This window comes from Labrus bergylta, chromosome 16 (genome assembly GCF_963930695.1).
Source record: "Labrus bergylta chromosome 16, fLabBer1.1, whole genome shotgun sequence".
NCBI classification, from domain to species: Eukaryota; Metazoa; Chordata; class Actinopteri; order Labriformes; family Labridae; genus Labrus; species Labrus bergylta.
Genome location: NC_089210.1, coordinates 17,607,725 through 17,628,000, shown reverse-complemented (window position 1 = coordinate 17,628,000; position 20,276 = coordinate 17,607,725). Strand labels below are relative to the sequence as shown.

The window sequence follows — 20,276 nt, the reverse complement described above, 5'->3', positions numbered from 1 at the left end:
CCTCTCCCTCCCACTCATAATCACATCAAAGAGAAGCAGCTGCTGACACAATGAGCGGGCTGGAAATGAATCAGTCGTTTTTTTCATCTGTTCACTCACATTAAAACAGAAGCCTTACTCATAGCACGGAGCAGTCAGCGTTTTTATAGCTCCAGCCCCTTCTCATGGGTCCATGGGTGGATTACACAAATGACTTACAGAATCTCAGGTGTGTGTGGGTGAGCGGCTCCGTCTTTGTATGCGTTCCTGAATTTAAAGCCGCAGTTATTTTTTCTGCAGGTTGAAGCTTCCTGTCAGAAAAGATTACAGTGCAGAGGAAGTGAAAATAGTCTCAACTTTCATCCCTATTTGCAGCACAAATTATTCAAAGCATCATTCACATTAAATATTCAGTCGTTAACTTTTCGGGACAAAACTACTAAAAGTGTATAAAGAATGGACAGCGGGATAGTTCACTTCAAGTGATGCCAGAAGATTTAAGAGCTCCCTCTGGTGACTATTGTGTTTTATTTTGAAATTGACCGGATGCTCTGTGCGTTTCCTTGTCTGACTTCCTGTCCGGGTTGTCATATTCCGTCCAGCTTGACGTGAGCCTGCAGCGCAATCTGTCGAAAAATAGACTCGCAGCGTATCTGAAAGGGAGCAGAGCGTAGCGGCGCTGGAGACGGACCGCGGCGCCCGCTGCGTGAACACAATTGTCTAGAGTGGCAGCGAACTATGGCGTAGTGTGCGGCGCTGACGGACCGCAGTGTGCACAGAGTATGTGAGAATTGGGGGTTAGTGAACATGCAGGTCTCTTACAGTAAATGCAGAAATTTCACTTGATTTTCTGATTGCCTTGGAGCTTCACTTCCACGTGTTGTTCAACAGAAGTTGATAGTTACTCAGTAAAACATCTTGTGTTTGCAACTTTATTTTCATGCATTGTGTAAAGTGTAACCCGAGCCATGTGGGAGGTGGGGGTGTATCTCCAGCCTGCAGGTTTTGGAGGGTCTGTTGAAGTCAAAAGTTCAAGACCGATTCTTAAATCCACCCTGCTCTTTCTGGCTCCGTGTGGCGACATCTCTGTCTGTAAACTCCACATTCTCCTCACTCCTGCAGCCAACAAAGAAGTCTTCTGCATACTCCTGCTTCCTCCTCACATTATGGTTTATAATTAGAGTGAGAGGCATGAAGAAGAAAGTAATTAGAGGGGATGAAAACGGCACCATGTATGATGATCAGTTCAAATCTTAAATGGCTTTAAGCAACTGCTATTACCTCTAGTCTGATGCTGCATGACTTCCAATGATAGCGTTATTCCCCGTTGACAGGTCTATAGCACTCATTAGGATAAATTATTATAAGCAACACTGGTGTCAAGAGTGCAAACGTGCCTGGATAAGTGAACAATCATCAGAAGTTAACAGTGAGGAGCCTTTTGCTTTTGCATAACATCGACGGTTTCAGCCTTGGGCGTGTAAAAAAATGTCTTTGCATCGGCGTCGTCAGAATCCTGTGAGTAATCTTCTTCCAGTTCTTTACTTCAAGACTCTTATATCTTCTTCTGCTCCACTGCTCTCGAGTTTCTAATTTCAGAAAAGTGATTTCTTGAGCATGAGAAAGTCATGACCCCTCCATCTGTATCTAAGCGTGCAAACATTTCTTAATTAGCTTGATACAAAGCCTACATGACGCTAGCTTGTGATCACTTTGTGTGTGTGTGTGTGTGTGATGTGTCGGTGCGTTGGAAGAGCAATGAAAGAAACCTAATTTTGTTTGAAAGGCTTGCTATCACTTGGCTGCGTACAAATGTACTTTTTATTTGTTCTCAATAAGCAAATATTGTCAGAGGAAATCTCCTGAACACATGAATAAATAACTAAATCAGTCGGTTGCATAGTGGACATCTGGACAATTCCCATTTGTAATTTGATTACGCAAACTTCAAATTAGGATGCCTCACGGTCTTTTGTGAGATCATCAACGCGAGAGAAACCAACTCAAGATTGAATCATGCATATCTGAAGCATCCGTTGTCTTATTGCACGCAATGATCGAAACCTTAAGTCTCTGAATATTTCTTTTTTTAAATAGTAAAATCGTCTTTATTATAATCACCTCCCTCAGGCACCACCGAAAGTCTAAATTAAACATTCATCCCTATAAGAAATCAAAAAAGATCTTGACCTACTGCTTCTCCAGACTGTGTGGGCGTGGTTAATCTCGTTTGATTGACATCTGCCTCACTCTGCACACAACAACGGCACATTTCACAGTCAGCGTTAAGAAACCCTAAAAAGTTGGATTGCGTTGCCTGAGTCAGAATCAGAGAAGGACGCAGAATGTGCGTTGTTTTTTTCATTTTCTTTTGGTGGGGTGGCTGTGGCTCCATTGGTAGAGTCGGTCATTTCCCTTTACTGGAAGATCGGGAGTTCGATCTCCAGCTCCTGCAGCCACATGTCCGATGTGTGCATGGGCAAGACACTTTACCCCAAGTTGCTCCCTCTGCTTTGTCAGTGGTGTGTGAATGTGTACAAATGGGTTTGGTTACTTTTGATTTTCACTTTACACAGCAGCCTCTGTCATCAGCGTGTGAATGTGTAGGTGTGACCTGCGGTGTAAAAGCACTTTGAGTAGTCAGAAGACTAGAAAAGAAATATACAAGCTCATTCTTAACACACCTTGCAAATCATCAGTCATTAAAAAAGACAGTTTGAGGGTACGCCGATAGCCTAGCGGTCATGTTGCTCGCCCAAAGTACAGAGGTTATAGTCCTCCCTGCATTGGCTGTAGGTTCAAATCCGACTTTGACCTTTTGCTGCATGTCATCCCTCACTCTCTCTTCTCAACATGTCCTCTCTCTCTTCAGCCGCCAACCTAAGGAAGGCAAAATGGCGTAAAAAAAACCCCCCACAAAAAACAGCTATTTGAAGCAATAAAATACCCAATACTTTTTAATCATAAACGCTTCAAAAACATCTTTAAAAACCCTGGAGAGCAGGAGACTGAGGCTTCAGTGGTTTAACAGTCTGAGGAGAGCAGGTGTGTGAGTCAGGAACAAAGGCAGTGTCATGTCAGAGGGGGCGGGTGGGCCGACAGAGCTCACAGTGAGAAAGAGACCTCATCTGTTAAATGTGCCTCTGTGGGTTAAGATAATGACGCAGAAGGTTTAATCAAGTATGAACGAGACATTTTTGGTGAACTTTCTGTCTCACTCGCCTGACGCTCGTACAGATGTTAAGACAATCTAAACTAAAATAAAAAAACTAAAAAGCTGTCTGCATGGCCCGTCAACACAAGATCAGTGTTTCAAGGAACCGCAACATCACAAAAAAACCACAGGCAACACTGTTTCATTAGCTAACCTCTAAAGACGTTTCGCTATTTCATTATAGTTTTGAAGTAGTGGGCGTGTAAATTAAACACATCAACACAGGAGGGAGGACTGAAATTGAGCTTCCAATGAACACCGTCCGTCTCCATCGCTCGTCCATCTGTCTTTCTGTCTTTCCTTCAAGGCACATTTGTCCTTCGTACTGCCAGGCAAAAAAATCTGCCATCAAGGCTCCTGACTGCAGAGCTCCGGGCGTGGGAGACGGCGAGAGTGAGGGACGGCAAGAAAGGGAGGGAGGGAGGGAGAGAGAGACAAACAGAAAGAGAGGGTGAGAGAGAGAGAAAGAGAGGGGCAGAGAGAGAGGGAGAGAGAGAGAGGGAGAGAGAGAAAGAAAGAGGGAGAGAGGGGCAGAGAGAGAGGGAGAGAGAGAGAGAGAGAGAGAGAGAGAGGTGCATCGGCTTTAAAGAACACGACAGTCCTGACGTTTAAAAAGGCTGTTCACGTTTGTCTTTTAAGACTCCTGTGTGTGTGTGTTTGTTTGTGTGTGTGTGTGTGTGTGTGTTTACTGTATGTGTTTAGAGCTGTCCTTCCTCGAGGTGTTCTGCTGAATCATCAGTCTGATTCATGATGAAATCTTTAAGGTGTGTGTGTATTTGTGTATAAGTGAGTGTCTATGTGAATGTTAATGTATTCTGGAAGATGTCTGAGGTATATCAAGGCCATTACTCCGCCTCCGAAAGTGGGCAGCAGTGCCTTGGACATTCACACACACACACACACACACACACACACACACACACACACACACACACATGACTCATCCCTCTGGCATACATTAAGTATTTTCCCCTCAGAGACGTCCCTGTCAGCCCTTTGCTTTTGTCTCTCTTTGACACTCAAGCATTTTTTCGGTGTGTTGATGGTGGCATGTTTACATTCATGAAGCAAATGAGTCCTTTCAGCACCCGAGCTGAATTTTTCACTTTCATCTTGGGCCCTCCTCAGTGACTAGCTGCATAAATGAGCAGTAAGCATTCATGTCGTCAGCTTCGCCTCTGAACAGAAAACCAAAGCTTTTTCCCGCTTGCCAGCAGCCACAATGCGAGCCTATGTTTTAACCAAACCTTTGGAGGAAGGATTTGGGTTTTTTTGGACTCAGTGCTGGTGTTGCCATACTCTGGGGAGAAAGAGGACTTTGATCAGCCTCCCCCCCATCTCTCTCCCCTCTCTCTCCCCTCTCTCTCTCTCTCTCTCTCTCTCTCTCTCTCTCTCTCTCTCTCTCTGTCTCTCTCGAGGCAAATCTCTCTCTGATCGGGAAGCTGTCAGAAAATCGTTTAGATGATGTCTTTTTTTCTTCTTTGAACACATTAAACAAAACACCCAGAAGGTCTAATCTGGGTCAGATATTGTTCAAAGACTAAATATGGTTACCTGTGTGAGACATAATGGAAGAGTTATAGTTTTACTCTAAAGATAGAGTCGGTAGCGTTTTCCTAAAAAATAAAATATCGACGACGAGACCCCATTTATGTTACGACCTGGCTTGTGTAGGGATTAAACCAAGGAACTATCTATTAGTGAATGTAAATGTGCCCCAAAATCAATACAACAATACTACTACCTGGCCCAGCCTCGGTCTAAACGAGTACCTCTGTCTTAAACAATCTCTACAAACACTCTAAGAGGCACTGTAACTCCTGACTGCTGCACCGGCAGACTTCTTAAGCTGTCATGTCGGGGCTGCTCCTCTCTGATTGGTTGCTCAGATGCGCACCAACTAGACCTCCCAGGTGCTACTCCACACGGGTGGATGATTTGCACGCTACCTGAGAAATAGACACAACCACACACACTCTCACAGGACACTACCAAAAAAAGAGAGCTATCCACCACACAAAGAGGAGGGGCTTATTTCTAGCTGATTGCTGATATTTCAGAAGTTTGTCATCCACTAGCATGGAGGTTGTGATATATTACACCACGAGGTTTTATAGAAAGGCCGTTAAATGCTTTTTGTCCTCATCAGGTTGTTTGAGAAGACAAAACACGAACAACCAGAATTTAATAACTCTGTTAAAAGGCTGTAAAATTAAATTAAAAAAACCACACATTTATGCTTCTGAACATTTCCTCTCCAACTGTGAGAGTCCATCAACTATTTCACATTCACATTCCAGTTAACTTCCTTTAAATGTCAGCCGCTAACAATGACGCTGCAGAAAGCTAACGAGAGCAACCTTTTAGTTCCAAATCAAAATGTGTGGTCACTTTGATCACAAACCACCTACACACACACACACACACACACACACACACACACACACACACACACACACACACACACACACACACACTCACACTCTCACCTGTCTGAGCTTCTGTCGCCCGGCTGGTGGATTAAGTGAGAGCGTTTGTGAAATCATTTGAACCCCTGGAGCTGCAAAGACGAGAGTAGACAGTGTGTGTGTGTGTGTGTGTGTGTGTGCATGTGCATGTCACTGTGTTTCTGCGTACACTACAGCGTGCATTCAGGACGGTTCTTTTTGCACATTTTAAAGCGTGTGTTGGTGTTTGGGGCCCTCAGCATGCCGTGTGATTCAGCTCTGCAGGGACCTCACCAGAGAAACTGCAGTAAAAACAAGTTTTAACAGTAAAAAATAAAATAAAAAGTACAACAAATGATATTCCCTTGGCCGGTGTTTACAGAAGATGTGCAGCGATCAATTTGATTATTGAGCGAGGGGAGAGGTGGCATCAGTTTGACTATCGATTTCCTTCAACAGTTTATTTCTGCATTTTAGCCTCCGTGACTCCAGACTCTCAGCCTGGAGAATTCACCGAGCTTCACAGAGAATCTGGAGAAAACTCAACAGGCAAAACAGCAACTTAAAAAAAAAAAGGTTTACATACACATATACCGAATGTCAAGGTTTAGTCAGAGTGTAGTAAAAAAAAATCACTGTGTGTACTAAAAGGCACGTTTTTTTATAGAGCACATTTCAACAACAAGGCAATTCAAAGCGCTTCACACAAGACATCTAAAGGCATCATGAGAGGAAAGAAAAGAAACATTAAAATAGAACATTTTAAAATCACTGAAATATATGTTCAAATAAAAATAATTAAAATTAGATTAATTGAAGTAAAAATATAAAAAACAGTTCAAAGTTACAGTGCAGAGTTAAAGTTTAAAATCTTATTAAAGTTGTTTAATTAAAGGCAGCTGTAGACAGGTGTGTCTTCAGCTTCAATTTAGAAGAGCTGAGAATTTCAGCAGACCTGCAGTTTTCTTGGAGTTTGTTCCAGATATAGGGAGCATAGAAACTGAACGCTGCTTCTCCATGTTTGGTTCTGACTCTGGGGACAGAGAGCAGACCTGTCCCAGACGACCTGAGCGGTCTGGATGGTTTGTAATTAATCAGGAGGTCATTAATGTATTTTGGCCCTAAACCATTAAGCGCTTTATAAATCAGTAGCAGGATTTTAAAATCTATTCTCTGACAGACTGGGAGCCGGTGTAAAGACCTCAGAACTGGACTGATGTGATCCATTTTCTTGGTTTTGGTGAGGACTCTCGCAAAAGCATCTCCTGAGTGCAGATGTGTGTCTGCATGCTGCAGGTTTAGACGTGCTCCTAATCTCTAATCCTCCGGGAATAAAGTTTAATTTCACTGCGCTCCAAACACCTGTCGCTCTGTCGGGGTCAGCAGTAGAAAGCATCTCACTTTTATTCACTACAGTACTGCTCACAATTCAGTCATTCCTTCATCACTACCCCCCCCCCCCCCCCCAACAGCAAAGCTTCTCCAGTCAGCCTGCGTGAGTATTCATTTTTCAGTTTTTCTCCCGTCTCCACCACTCACACTGAATCTCTCAACCCTCCATAATACATGACCTGCATGCAAGGCAAAATCTGTATTGAATTGGGAAGACAAACTGAGTGGAATAATAAAAAAAGAGAGAGAAAGAAGAATAGACTTTTCGTGATACAGTAGTTTAGAAAGAAAGAAAAAAAACGCTTTCTAAGGGGGATTCCATGACTTTCTTTTTTTTTGCATTTATTTTTATCTCTCTTCCAAAAATGATTCTTTTTTACATCACAACCGAACGAGCTTTGTGAGTAAGTGACTCAGCAGTGTTCAACGTTATAAATATGGATTGTACAAAAAAGAAAAACAGAGTGGAAGGAAATGTGTAAAGCTGTTGCAGAGAGATTTGAGATAGTACTGTCTTATGTTGCAATTGGATTTCCACTGTCACACAGGTGACTGTATTCCAAGCTGTATTAGCCAATCACGTATCAGCAGGCTTTGGCTTGTGCGAAGAGTAACAAATCTGGACTGGAGAGCCAAGGCAGGCGTGTCGCAATCTGCATTACCTGCTCCCATCGGTGGTGTTCTGACTGTGAATTATTTACCTTAATAAACGGATATCTGCATGAAAGTGCAGCTTGCATCAAATCAACAATCAAATCGAGGTTCAAACATTTCTGCTCCCAAATCATCGACCCCAGCACCATTCAACAAACATTTTTATACAGTATATTTTTCTTCCTCTCTTCAGGACGAGACCTGACAAAGATTTGCATTTCACTTCACAAACTGTGAGACCTGTTATTTGCAAGTAGATCACAAGAAAATTGTTTTTTTATTTTTTCAGCTCGGCTGAAGCGAGCCGGGTAACTGCTGTTGAACTGAGAATCACTAAAAACAGATGAACAGGCACTAACCGGGGGGGATGTGATGGACCAAGACATGACGGCTTTGCATGGAAAAGGAAGTCTAGGCTGGACACTGTTTTAAGGCTTTATATGTGATTTTTTGATCCAGCAGATGTCGCCCTTGTGCACCAGCATGAGCCCAAAACAACTTGCGCTGCATTGTTGTGTTAGCATGCTAATGCTAGCGATCTTTATTATGCTGCATGTAAATTTACCTGAAATGAGCGTGATCTAGAAACACAGTTAAGCAGTGAGTACAGTATGTTATTCTTCTTTTCTCTAGTCCCTCAATTAAACAACTTTTATACGTGAGGGGAGGAGTTAGCCGGCCGTCCCGCCGATGTAAACAAACTGAAGATATGACTCGAAAAACTCTGAAAACATCACAGACAGTGGGACTCGGGTGTTACACCCATTGTAGACAGTCATGACTCACAGAGTTATTTTCAGAGGATATACTTGATTTCTACATTTAAGTGTGAAAAATCGCATATAAAGCCTTTAACACTAACTGCTGGCTTCAGTGGGGAATCACTGAGAAATTGGTATCTGTTTCCACAGGCATGTCTCGTTTTTAGACGATGATTGGTGCAGGTTTCTGATATGGGTTTGTTAGACTTTGTTTGTCCTGCATACGAGTCTCTGTGTGTGTCTGCTTCAAAGACAGACCTTACAAAGAGCAGATTCTTTGATAGCAAATGAGCACTAAAATGTGAAGGATTTCTCATTGAGCGTATCCTAAAGGCGGAGTTAAATGTAACCACAGCCAAGACTTTGTTAATGACTTTAACAGCAGCCCCTCTTATTAACGTGCATCACTGTAGGGTCATGCAGGGTGACTCAGTAAACAAGCTCAGTGTGCTCAACTTCTGCTGCAACAAAGAACGAGGCTGTATTCCCCCCCTGCATGCAGGGTCGTGATAAAAAATAATTTAATTGGAGCTATTAAAACTTTCCAAAGTTGTCAAACATTTCTACGACTATAATCACCCTCAGTGCAGTGTTTAAGCTTCCACACGGATTTATGACTCAAAGCAGCCGTCATGGATCATATTCTTTAATTAATTTGCTTTAGGGTGATTAAGTTTGCTTACTGAGGTAAATTTGGGAGGGTGTGCATTTTTCATTTGGCTTTCTCTACTACTATTACATCCCCTCTGCTCGATGTACATAGACAAGACAAAAACACATTAGGATAGATATAAAACGCTGATGGTGGACGCGTGTTTCAGAGCAGCACATGGAAACATTCAGCTTCTGCAGGCAGGATGCAAACAGATGTTTCAAGAGAATACTCATCCGACTAAACTGTGCAGAGACGTACAGACAAGCACACGCATGGTCACACAAAGTATGCACACACACACACACATGCTGGGAGAATACTGTCTCTCTGTGAAGCTGCAGATGCAGAGTGGGTGACAAAGCTAAAATATTTATACCCAGATCTCAACAGTCTGTACTCAGAGGGAGGGAGAGAGATCGAGGGAAAGATGGAGAAGAAGAAGGAAAGAAGAAGAGAGACTGTCTAGAAAACAAAAAACAGGGCGATAGAAGTAAAATTGTCAGTGTGTCTGAGTAAGAGGAAGAGTACAGAGTTAGAGAGAGATGAGTGTGCAGCACAGATGCCAAATGAATCTGGGGCAGTTCTAAAAAAACAAGGCATTATTCCAAAATCCACTTTGTACGCGTGTGCAAGTGTCGTAATTGTATTTCTCCATTTGTGTGTGTGTGTGTCTGATTGTGTCTGTGTGTGTGCAGGGGAATGTATGGGGTGAATATTTAAGCATCTGTCTGATGTGAATGTGGAATGCCGCAGGCTCTTTTTTGCAAGCAGAAATACAACAACTTTCTTTTTTTTTCCTGCTCATTCTTCAAGCTTTTTATTCATCACCCTTCAACAATTATAAGAGCTCGATGTATCACGCCCACTCTTCTCCCTGCTTGTCTCTCCGTCTCTCTCTGTCTCGCTCTCTTTGTCCCGAAAACACACACAAACGCACATATTCACAGTAACGTTTTTTTGTCTTCTTTATCAAACTCAGACACTGAAGGATTTAGTGTGTTTGTGAGCATGGGTGTGGGTTAACAAGGGTGGGGGATTGGCACAGAGCAAAGACGATGGCAGATGGTGTCCTTACTTAACACACATACTGTAAACACACACACACACACACACACAAGACACACAAACACTGTCGCAACAGATACACCCTCACAGAGAGAGAAACTGTTTCATGCATATCGTACAGGGCTTCCATACAGTGAGATCTTGGTCAATGCCACTCAGCCTAATCAATCTTTAGAAGGTAATGCATGTCTTAGTCGACATATTTGATTCCAATAATGATGTAATACCTATGAGTCTTTAATGAATCAATTCTAATCTTTGGGTTCATGATTCAGTTCTTACTCAGTTACAGATTGAACACACAATATGTAAATTCCACCGCCAGGGGGAAAAACATGACATCGAGGTTGGCGGGGAATCATGGGAGTGCTTCCCCCACCCCCGATAGAAACAAACTCCACGTTGACCGTAGTCAAGACGAATGGTTGAAACCGAATTAAGGAAGAGAATATGTTTACAGAGTATAATTTACATGAGGTTTTTTTATCACAGCAGCAGATACAGCAACAGTACGGCTCATGTTTCCTTATTTGGCGGTCTTCAACGTAACATCCAGTGTTTCCTTGGCAACGATTAACATGTTGTGTATGTCATGGTGGCTCTGTCACAACAAGACACGTCCTGTTACAACTACATAATCAGTGGCGATTCTAGAGTCTGTTGGGGCCCCAGGCAAGACATATTTTGGGGGCCCTACAACCTGCATTTATCACCATTATGTCTGCCATTGTCCCCAATGCTTACTCGCCCTTACTTCCTGTTTTTATTTTCTCTCCTACAGACGGAATAACTCCTCTACATTTTCCTTTGTTGACTTTCATTGACAAACTTTGGTTTTCACAGCAATAATGCATGCAACACCTCCCCCATAGGGAGGTTTCCTACCGCCTTTGCAAAATTTGCAAATTTTTGGCGGTTTCTGTGGCTTAAATTTTGTCAGCCCTTAGGGGCCCCCCTACTGGTCTGGGGCCCCAAGCGGTTGCCTGCCTTGCCTGTTGACAAACAGTCCCTCTGGTTATTATGAAGGATTTCTCTGGCTTTGATAACAGTTTGAAATATTTGAGGTAATGTAAGAACGCAATAAAAATAAAATAGGTTTAGTCCACTTTTATTAATGATGTATAAACGTTGTAATAAAATTCTTTATATTATATCTTTAAGTCAGCTGCCTCTTTAAGCGTTCAGGAGAGAATACTGACTATATGCGGTAATATATTTATTATCTACTTAAAACAACTCTTTATTCCCTCGTGTTTGTCTCTGCTTTGCTTGTCTTTTTATATTCAAATTGTGATTTATTTTAAGACATTTTCATGTTACAGTGGGCTGAAAAAGGATCAGATAGATTGTGAATAAACACACTGCAGTTAGAGCCTTAAAAATAGCAGCGCTAACAGTAACAGCTGCATATTGTGTGAGTCATGTCATGATCTTTTTCTTCCTCGGGAGATTATTAAAGCCGAAAAAGCATCCAAAATCCTGGGACTCACTGAAGATCAGAGGAGTGAATACATGTTTCCCTTCTTTGTGATGTCATAGAGGAACTTGGCTGAACTTTATGATCACAGTGCAAAGCTCCACGTGCTGCTTATTGTTGTGCTTATTAAAGATGTGTGTATTTAAAGGAAACTACAACATAATTAACAAGAATTGATTTTTAAATTGCAGAGGTGCAGACTGTTGAGTCTTAATTTAATTGTGGAGGCCAAACACTGTTCAGACACTTGATGCCTCGACTCGACACAGACGGCGCAAACTGTGAGCCTGAATCTTCAGGAAGACATTGAGGTGGATTGTTAGATAGAATAAATTACGATTAGGCAAGACCAGCAGGTGAATCTGTGTCGGTCTGGACTGTAAAGGCCCTGACACACCAAGGTGATCGTCGGCGGTCGGTCCCAGTTGGACCCTCGGTGAGAGATCGTCGTCCTAGTTTTTGCAGTGTGTCCAGCTCCATCGCTACCCGTCGGCCCCCATCTGCCTTTTTTCAGCGGATTTGACATGTGCATAATCATGTAATGTTTTTTTCTCATAGCCTCAAGTGCGTGCCTTTAAATGTTATAGTCTTATCTCCTCTACGGACACAGATGCACCTGCTGGTCTTGCCTAACTGAAATTGATTTAGTTTTCACAGTTTACTCCGTCTGTCGGGTGCAGCCCCACAGTACCCAACTCTCACCAAATGCCAGCAGAGATCAGCTCGATTTTCACTGAGCACAATCAAAAACACAATATGTCTTTCTGTACTGAAGAAGGAGGTGGCTGTCCACACACTAATAAACACACACAGGATGACACACACGCTGCTTCAGGATGTCGCCTCGCGAGAACCAGCACCTTCCCCTCCTCAGACAGACATGCGTCGCTGCACCCTTCTCTTTTCTGCTCAACAGCTTTTCCCCGTCACAAACATTTTGTCAATGTCAGCTCGTATTGCCCCACTTTGTCATTCCAATTACAGTCATAAAGCGCTGAGCTGTGAACCTATTAATGGGAGAGAAGCGATACAATATCATCGGCTGATTGACCTCTACATAGAGACCGTAGAGGCGGGTTCATTGAACATTTGGATTCCACTCATTCCCTGAAGTCGGTTAGCTTTTAGGTACCTTATTTTCCATGGATCATCATGTGGTTGCAAAGATTACTTTATAAAATCTCCCAGAGTAATTAACTGATTCAGTGATTTATTCTAATTGATTGATTTATGATGAACCATGATTTGTACAGTTGGCTTCATGCTGGATTGAGGTAGCACATGATGAGTCCATTCCTCACTGTGGCGTGGCACTTGAACCTCAGCAGTGAGCTAAAAACACTTGGTTTAATTGGGTTCAACAAGGTTTTCTATTACCCTTCTGTCTATTTATGTAACAGTAAGTTTGACAGGTATGACACCAACATATCGGCCTCCCAGAGTACCTGCCATTCGAGGGCTTAATATGGTGATGAGAGTTTGTGGTTCACCAACTCCTCACCCTCTTTATTCTGCAACATTTGTTTCCCTGATTTCTCCTGTTTTCCCCTGCCTCTTTCTTCTCTCTTCTTTCGCGTCTAATCCTCCCGTGGAGCTGCTGTAAAAACAGCAGTGTCCCCATTTAACACTTTCACGGCCCACTAAAGTAAATCTAATTAAACTGCATCAGAATGTCTCCAACCTGTCGCTGCTTTAGCCTCTCTGAAAACCTCATCACGGATCTCTTGTCTACCATGTCTCTCGGTCTGTTGCCCAAGCGGGACCTCCCACAGGTTCCTGGCAGTGAAGGAGTGACGGCTGTTGTGAAACATGACTGTTGTATTGATTGAAAAGCGAACCGCAACAGCTGGTAGGCTCAAAGAAAGCACAGTGTGCACCCGGCCAAGATTGTGATGTGGAGGAGTGAGCGAGTGTGAATGTCTCCCGAGGGTTATCCCTCTCAGGATCTGTGCATAATCCTTCCTGATGGATACTGCAATCGATTAGGAGGGCGTGGCAGGGAAAGAAAGGCCAGGGAGGGAGGAAAGCCAATGATCTGAGATTGCTAAATTCGGGCCAAAGAGCTGACACCGATTCACTGACATATACACTTAGGATCAGACGCATACGAGCACACAGTGTGCCGCTACACAACAGCACTGCATTCAGGTTGCCATGATACTAAAATTTGCATCTTTTCATGCAGAATTGTACAGAGACCTCATTTTTCTGGTCACATCTAAGCCTGTGCTATCCTAAGATAGACATGTAGGCATGAAAAAGACAAGAAGATGAATATAGCTTAAGAAAACATTAAAGACGTTAATGTCTGGATCAGGGTGGTTAAAGGGCCAATCTGCATTTTTATGATCAGAGCCAAATGTATTTATGTTTATATTACATAAGCAATTGAAAAAGATTAGGAGAAAACATATCACCAAAATTTAAGCAACACATTTTTTCATATGTAAAAAGACCTTTACATGTATGATATGCAACATTCTGAGTATTTATAAAGCTATTGAAAAATATATGTAAATAAATTGTGAAGTCGAACTCCCTCTGGCTTTGTTTTTCTCAGTCTGTGTTCACACTGATGGGGTGGAACTTCTTTCAGCTTGTTTTTGTTTCACTCACGGGCTCAGACATGTTTCACACGTGTTTTTTCACATGAACTCCTCCCTCTCCAACAGTTAGCGCTCGCCACCATGTGAGACAAGTGAGCAGCCCGACCACTCAGAGGTTGGGACTTAATAAAAGAGTGTCGTTGCAGGAGCACAACTGAAGGACAAGCACCATGTTTACAACAAAAAAAAAACATTCAAAAACCGCATTGATGCATATCGTAATTTAAATTTGATTGCTTTTCAGATGTTTCTTAGCACTTGTCTGCCGCTGCCTCTGCCTTACAGAACCCTGCTGGGGAAACAAGGAGGGAGGGGCTGTGAAATGTGGAGACAGGACTAGGGTGGAGCTGAGGGATAAAGGAAATGTGTCTGAAGAGAGCATTGGTTTTGACCTAAAAATTTGCTCTGAAAGTCCCATAGTTAGCATTCCTTTAACCTACTCGAACAGGCAACAATCACTTGTTTTCTATTTTGTTTGAAGGCAAATCTTGTTATAGTAATAATTATTATAAAATGTGTCATATGGCATCTATGAACATGTAGAAATAGCTTTAACTAACACCTTAAATCAGGGCCAGACAACCATGCCAGACAGGTGAATGTTTACATTTGGAGCACAGATTGTGCCTTTAAAGGTGGGATTTCATCATCATCATCGTGGATGCCCTGATGGCAACAATTCAACAAAGGCAGCTGTTGATAGAGAGACAGCATGTTGTTTAGAGTCCATCAGTTACCATCAAACTAACAGGGACACACACGCAGCACATTACTATTGTATGACTAATGCAATTTGCATATTTTATCAAGCCAACATTTAAAAAAAAAAAAAAAAAAAAGGTATGAGCTGCCAAATAGTCAGCATGCAGAAATATAAGCATGGAAGTAGGTTTTAGAATCCCTGATGAACATGTGCTGAGGCATTACATCACTGCATGCGACGCAACACCTCAGGCCCTTCATGTGTTTGACCCGCATCCAAAGTGCAAGGTGAATTAATTATGTCAACAGCGCCCTAAGTGTCTTGGCCTCTCTTTGCACCGAGGTCAGGCAGATACAAAGACACGGATGGCTCTTTGTTATTATGAACTATTCAAGTTCCTGTCCATTTTTTCTTACAACTGAGGCTGAGGCAATTGATAGAAAACCCATCAAAGATTGTAGCTTTGAAGAGGGAAGCTGCAGCTCGTCTGAGCTACCCCGGTTATTTCAGTCATCCATCAGCCTTAATGAGAGTTTATTGAGAGTACATCACCATACATGGATTATTCGCTTTTATATAATATTTTTGTTTCATACAGAGATGTCTGAATTGTATTTTTTTGGGTGGCATTGTGTTTCAAACCGCCTTTCCCCATGATTAATCCTCGTGTTTTTCTTTGCTGCTTTTATGATGCTCCAGTAATCCAGCATTTCAACAGCGACGTTGTGATTTTTTTTTTTTCTTATTTCATCCACCAAGTGAATCGCACAGAATCCGTTTGCATGTCTGAGATTTCAACACGAGAGAAGCAAGCAGGAAGAAAATTACACTTCAGGTTCTTTCCAGTGTAGCATCCATCACCTCTTGAGGGCAGAGCAGACAACAGACAGCGCTATGGATTCCCTGAGTTATGGCTAACGTAGTTCGATAGTATACTGATGAACTGAAGATTACATAGCAACAAGGCAGCGGGTTTGGTAGGTGGGTGGTCATTATTCAGATCTACCAGGCCTGCCTCTCCTCTCCACTTTTTTTTCCCTGGAACACCACTGATCTGTGATTGCAATTGATCCGAGACTGCTCATCATTCCTCTCAGGGCAACATCGGGAATCATCGACATTAGGAGGAAATGGTTTGAGGGAGATAAGCACAATGGGATGAATGAATGGAGCGGGTGGAGAGAATGAAGCAATGTGCTGAAACCAATGATGGGAGTAAAATCAGAAAGGGAGACGGGGGAATAGCCAGATGTAAATTCAAGTGGGTGTGGCCAATAGTAAATGAGGACAGGCTTAGACGCGGACGTTGAGGGTTTTCTTATGAACTGTAGTGAAACAAAATTTACTACACTGCATAAAAGGGATTCCACCTTCTAAGCAAAGAAATAGACCCCCTCTGTCATTTTGAGCAGAACCTGATGGAGCGCTTATGAACTATTGATCAGCCAGTGACTAAAGAAACGACGCTGTCTTATTGACATTCACATCATTAGTTTAAGACCGGCATCAATTGACTGCAGCCGTTCTCTTGACATCTATATTGGATTCCAATCAATCTATTTACAATCCTTAGAAACAAGTGGCACATGTTGTAATTTATATTCATGAGGACTGCGTTGCAGACATGTAGTGTTTCTCAAACACAGCATGACTCACACGAGACATCGTTATGAAATTGAACTTTGGCATTTCTTGTGCTCGTTTGCAAACGTTCAAGCGTTGGTTTTTCACTTTCAGGAGTGAAATGAGCGGCTTTGTACAGTGAACATTAAACATTTCGATCCACTGGCTCAGGTTTTTTTTTTAAAAGTGGGAGTCGCAACCTCCCGGGGGGTCACCAGGGGGTGCTAGTGGGGTCGCAGAAACCATGGGGAAACATTTGTCATAACCTGGCCCAATGGCCATGACAAATATTGTGAAGGACACTCCAGTTAACTGCGTCAAAACGTTAGTCCTTTGCACCTTTAGTAAATTTGCCCATGTGATACATGTGCTCCAGTATTTTCTTAGGTTCAAGTCTTGAAAAAGGTATTCACTGAAATATATTTATTGTACGTCTTTAGTCCTTCTCTTAGAGCACCGACCTCCATTTGTGGAGTGGCTGAAGCAGAAGAGTTTCCTTCAACTTTGCAAATAACAGTAATTTGTGGAAAGATAAATCATGGAGTGTGTCTGTCAGTAAAGTCAGTAGTGTGAATGTGAATGTGTGGGATGCTGTGAAGAAAAATATACCAAAGAAAGAATGTGTACATGACTGTTGGGATGAGTCCACGTGGCATGAGAGAGAGAGAGAAGAGCCACACTGGGGTTTGGGCTTTTATGCCCTAAGAACAACAGGCCCAGGTGCTCTGAATTGGACTAGCTGATTCCTCTGAGAACAAGGTAGACAGAACCAATTAGTAGAAGCCTGACGGGAACAGGTGAGGCGGTGACCATCAAACCCCCCACCTAAAGTCAATGCCAAGGGGACCACCGGCACAATATCAACCCAACCAGTCACAAAATACAGATACTGACTATTAGATTGATACATGACCTTTGTCCTATATACGTTATATAGAGATGTAAGCACACAGACTTACGTACAGTAAAAACAGACATGAATGTTTAAACTCACAACAGGAGGCACAGAGTCCAGTGAGTCATTGCTGGTCAATAGGAAACTAGTCATCAGAGGAAACATCATTCAAATTCAACAGTTTGATTAAACGAAATGTTGATCCTGTTCTTATCACCTAAATGATCATGAAAATGACCCCTGTCTTAGCTCACGTTCAAGCACACACACACTTATTATGTCCCAGGAGAACTGTTCTGTCTCCACAACATGGCCCGTTTTACGCTTGGTCAGCACCAGGCGCTGTCCATGGTGCTGAAACACTGCTAACGCTGAATGTAATGTGCTCTGCCGTTTAGGAAACAAGTACAGAGATTGACACATAATCCCTATCCAGATATAACTGATTAATGGAAGCAACCACGTGATGATGAGTAGTTTTTACTTTTTTTATTTATTTATTTATTTCAACAGCTGGTATGTTTTATCTCGTGCCTGGCAGTCCAAAACGTGTGGGCGAAGGAATCTGTGTGGTCCATCGCTCGGTCAGCAGTCGAACACTGTTGCTGCTTGTGGCTCTCTCTCTCTCTCTCTCTCTCTCTCTCTCTCTCTCTCTCTCTCTCTCTCACTCACTTACCCCCACTGACTCACAAGCAAGCACGAGCACAGGAAAGGCAGCGGGCACTTCATTGCAGGTGAAGTGTTGCACCCGTCGTGCCAGAGAGTAGCCAACAACACTGCTGGAAAGCTGGGCCATTCACTCTCAAAACCACAAGCGAGAATACACGCGCGCGCGCGCGCGCGCACACACACACACACACACACACACACGCGCGCATTCATCACCAGTTTTATCCCCTGCGTGATTCCTCCCTCGATACTAAATCCCTTCTCGCACATCTGTCCATGGCGCGTACTCTTGCCCGTCTATCCTAACCGCGCAGAAGCCAGTATAAATACTCGCCTGGCTTCATGTGACACTTTAAATCTATAACCACCAGATTTTAATCACATCTGTTTCGGCGTTTAAACCCAAGCATGCAGACAAAGCACCTCGTTGTATGCAGAAACAACTGTGGCAAAACGGAGAAAATGTACACAGATACACAGCAACAAAATCGTATTCCTTACTCGTGGGTTACATCCTTGTGCAATATCACAAGTCTGCTCAAAATCACTGTCAACGCAAAGCATAACCCCAAAACAGAAAAACAAGGTTTCAAGCCCTCGTAAAAATCCACCATATGGGCTTCTGTTGCACCAAGAGGACTCAGCCCAGCAGCGCGTTGGAGTCTGTGGTGCAGGTGCATGCTCGCTCAGCTCGCGTGCGTCTTTTCCTTTTCATTTCATCGCAAGGATACGTACAATTTAAAATGTATACATTTTAATATTCAGATAGAAGGGTGAATTTTGGTACAGTACCTTCACTTATTTCCCTTCCAAATAATGCGTCCTGTTGGTGAAGCGAAGACAGATTTTTTTTTTTCCCCATCCGCTGCTAACGTCGCAGGCTCGGCTGCACGGCGGGAGAGGATGACTGAGAGAGAGAGAGAGACGGAGGGAGAGAGAGAGAGAGACTGAGAGAGAGAGAGAGAGAGAGAGAGAGAGAGAGAGAGAGGACCTCTGCATATAGAGTGGTATAGTTGAACTGCAGTGGGCATCTGCCTTTCCGGCTATCTTCCTTTTTTCAGTGAAGTAAATACCTGCAGGCACACTTTGTAGCAGCTCCCACCTTCATCAAAAATGTGGAGAAAACAGTATTTACATAATGTTGAATAAATTATTTTGTCTGACAAAAATAGTGGGCGAAGGGAGGGACACACACACAAACATTCACTCGTGCAAAAATATACAATTTTACTATAAAAGCAGAGGGGAGACTGGATGGAGACGGTATTTTTCACCATTAATTATTCTATTTTCCCTGTCGAAGCATCACATGCATTTGCACACTGCAACTATTTATTTGATGGTTCATTTAAAGACTAATTAAATCAGATATTTAGGCATTCAGTTGTCAGCTTCCTATACCTTCATGTCTCCGCTCTGTACCAGTATTATGTTTATGTTCCACTTTGTCCGCCCACACATTCAACTTTAAAGAAGAATGCAAGATGGGGTGGGGTTTTTTCTTGATTAAGTCTCCAGCACTTTGTGAATCAAGCTGTGGGAAAAAAAATGAATCCAGCGCTGAAAAAGCTCTCGCTGATGTTCCCCCACGAGTGTGTGGGCGGCAAGCAGGTTGCTTCTGTCTGTTTCACATGAAGGAGCATGTTGGAGGTGTGATCGTACTCAATTAACACTCTTCCTAAACCCCCAGTTCTCACTTTAAGTTGCCTCCTTGTCTTTTTCCACTCATCAAAGTAAGCACACACATTCACATGCTGATACACGTGTGCACCACATCGCATCCTCTCTGTCTTTTGTTCTCTGCCAGTGGAGGACTGTTTGCTCCAGAGACTGATGAGGCACCGAGACTCTCATTGATATTTATCATTATCAGTGTTAAGGAACAGCACACCGGCTTGTCTTGGCATGATGCTTAGCAAATTTGTTTTTTTTTAATGCTGCTAAGTGTGGGGTATGACGTAGAACCTTTGCATATATTGGTACAGTCAATGGACGCCATCTTACCTGTTAAACCGTTTGCAAAATTTGACTTTCCTATAGACACTAAGAAGGGGAGATAGGAGGAGAAATGATACGGCATGCAAAACAGATGCTTAATGTTGACCCTAAATATCAATCCAACCAGTTAATCACGAT

At 42.8% G+C, this 20,276-nt stretch overlaps 1 protein-coding gene across 1 annotated transcript in view; it reads right to left on the bottom strand.

Moving 5' to 3' along the window:
• The window catches only part of LOC109998790 (protein phosphatase 1 regulatory subunit 29), a 64,086-nt gene extending 45,049 nt beyond the window's left edge, over positions 1–19,037 (bottom strand). Inside the window, exon 1 of the mRNA XM_065964775.1 lies at positions 18,933–19,037. The gene's annotated coding sequence lies outside the window, so the exon portion shown is untranslated. The remainder of the gene's footprint in view (positions 1–18,932) is intronic.
• Positions 19,038–20,276: the final 1,239 nt, after the last annotated feature.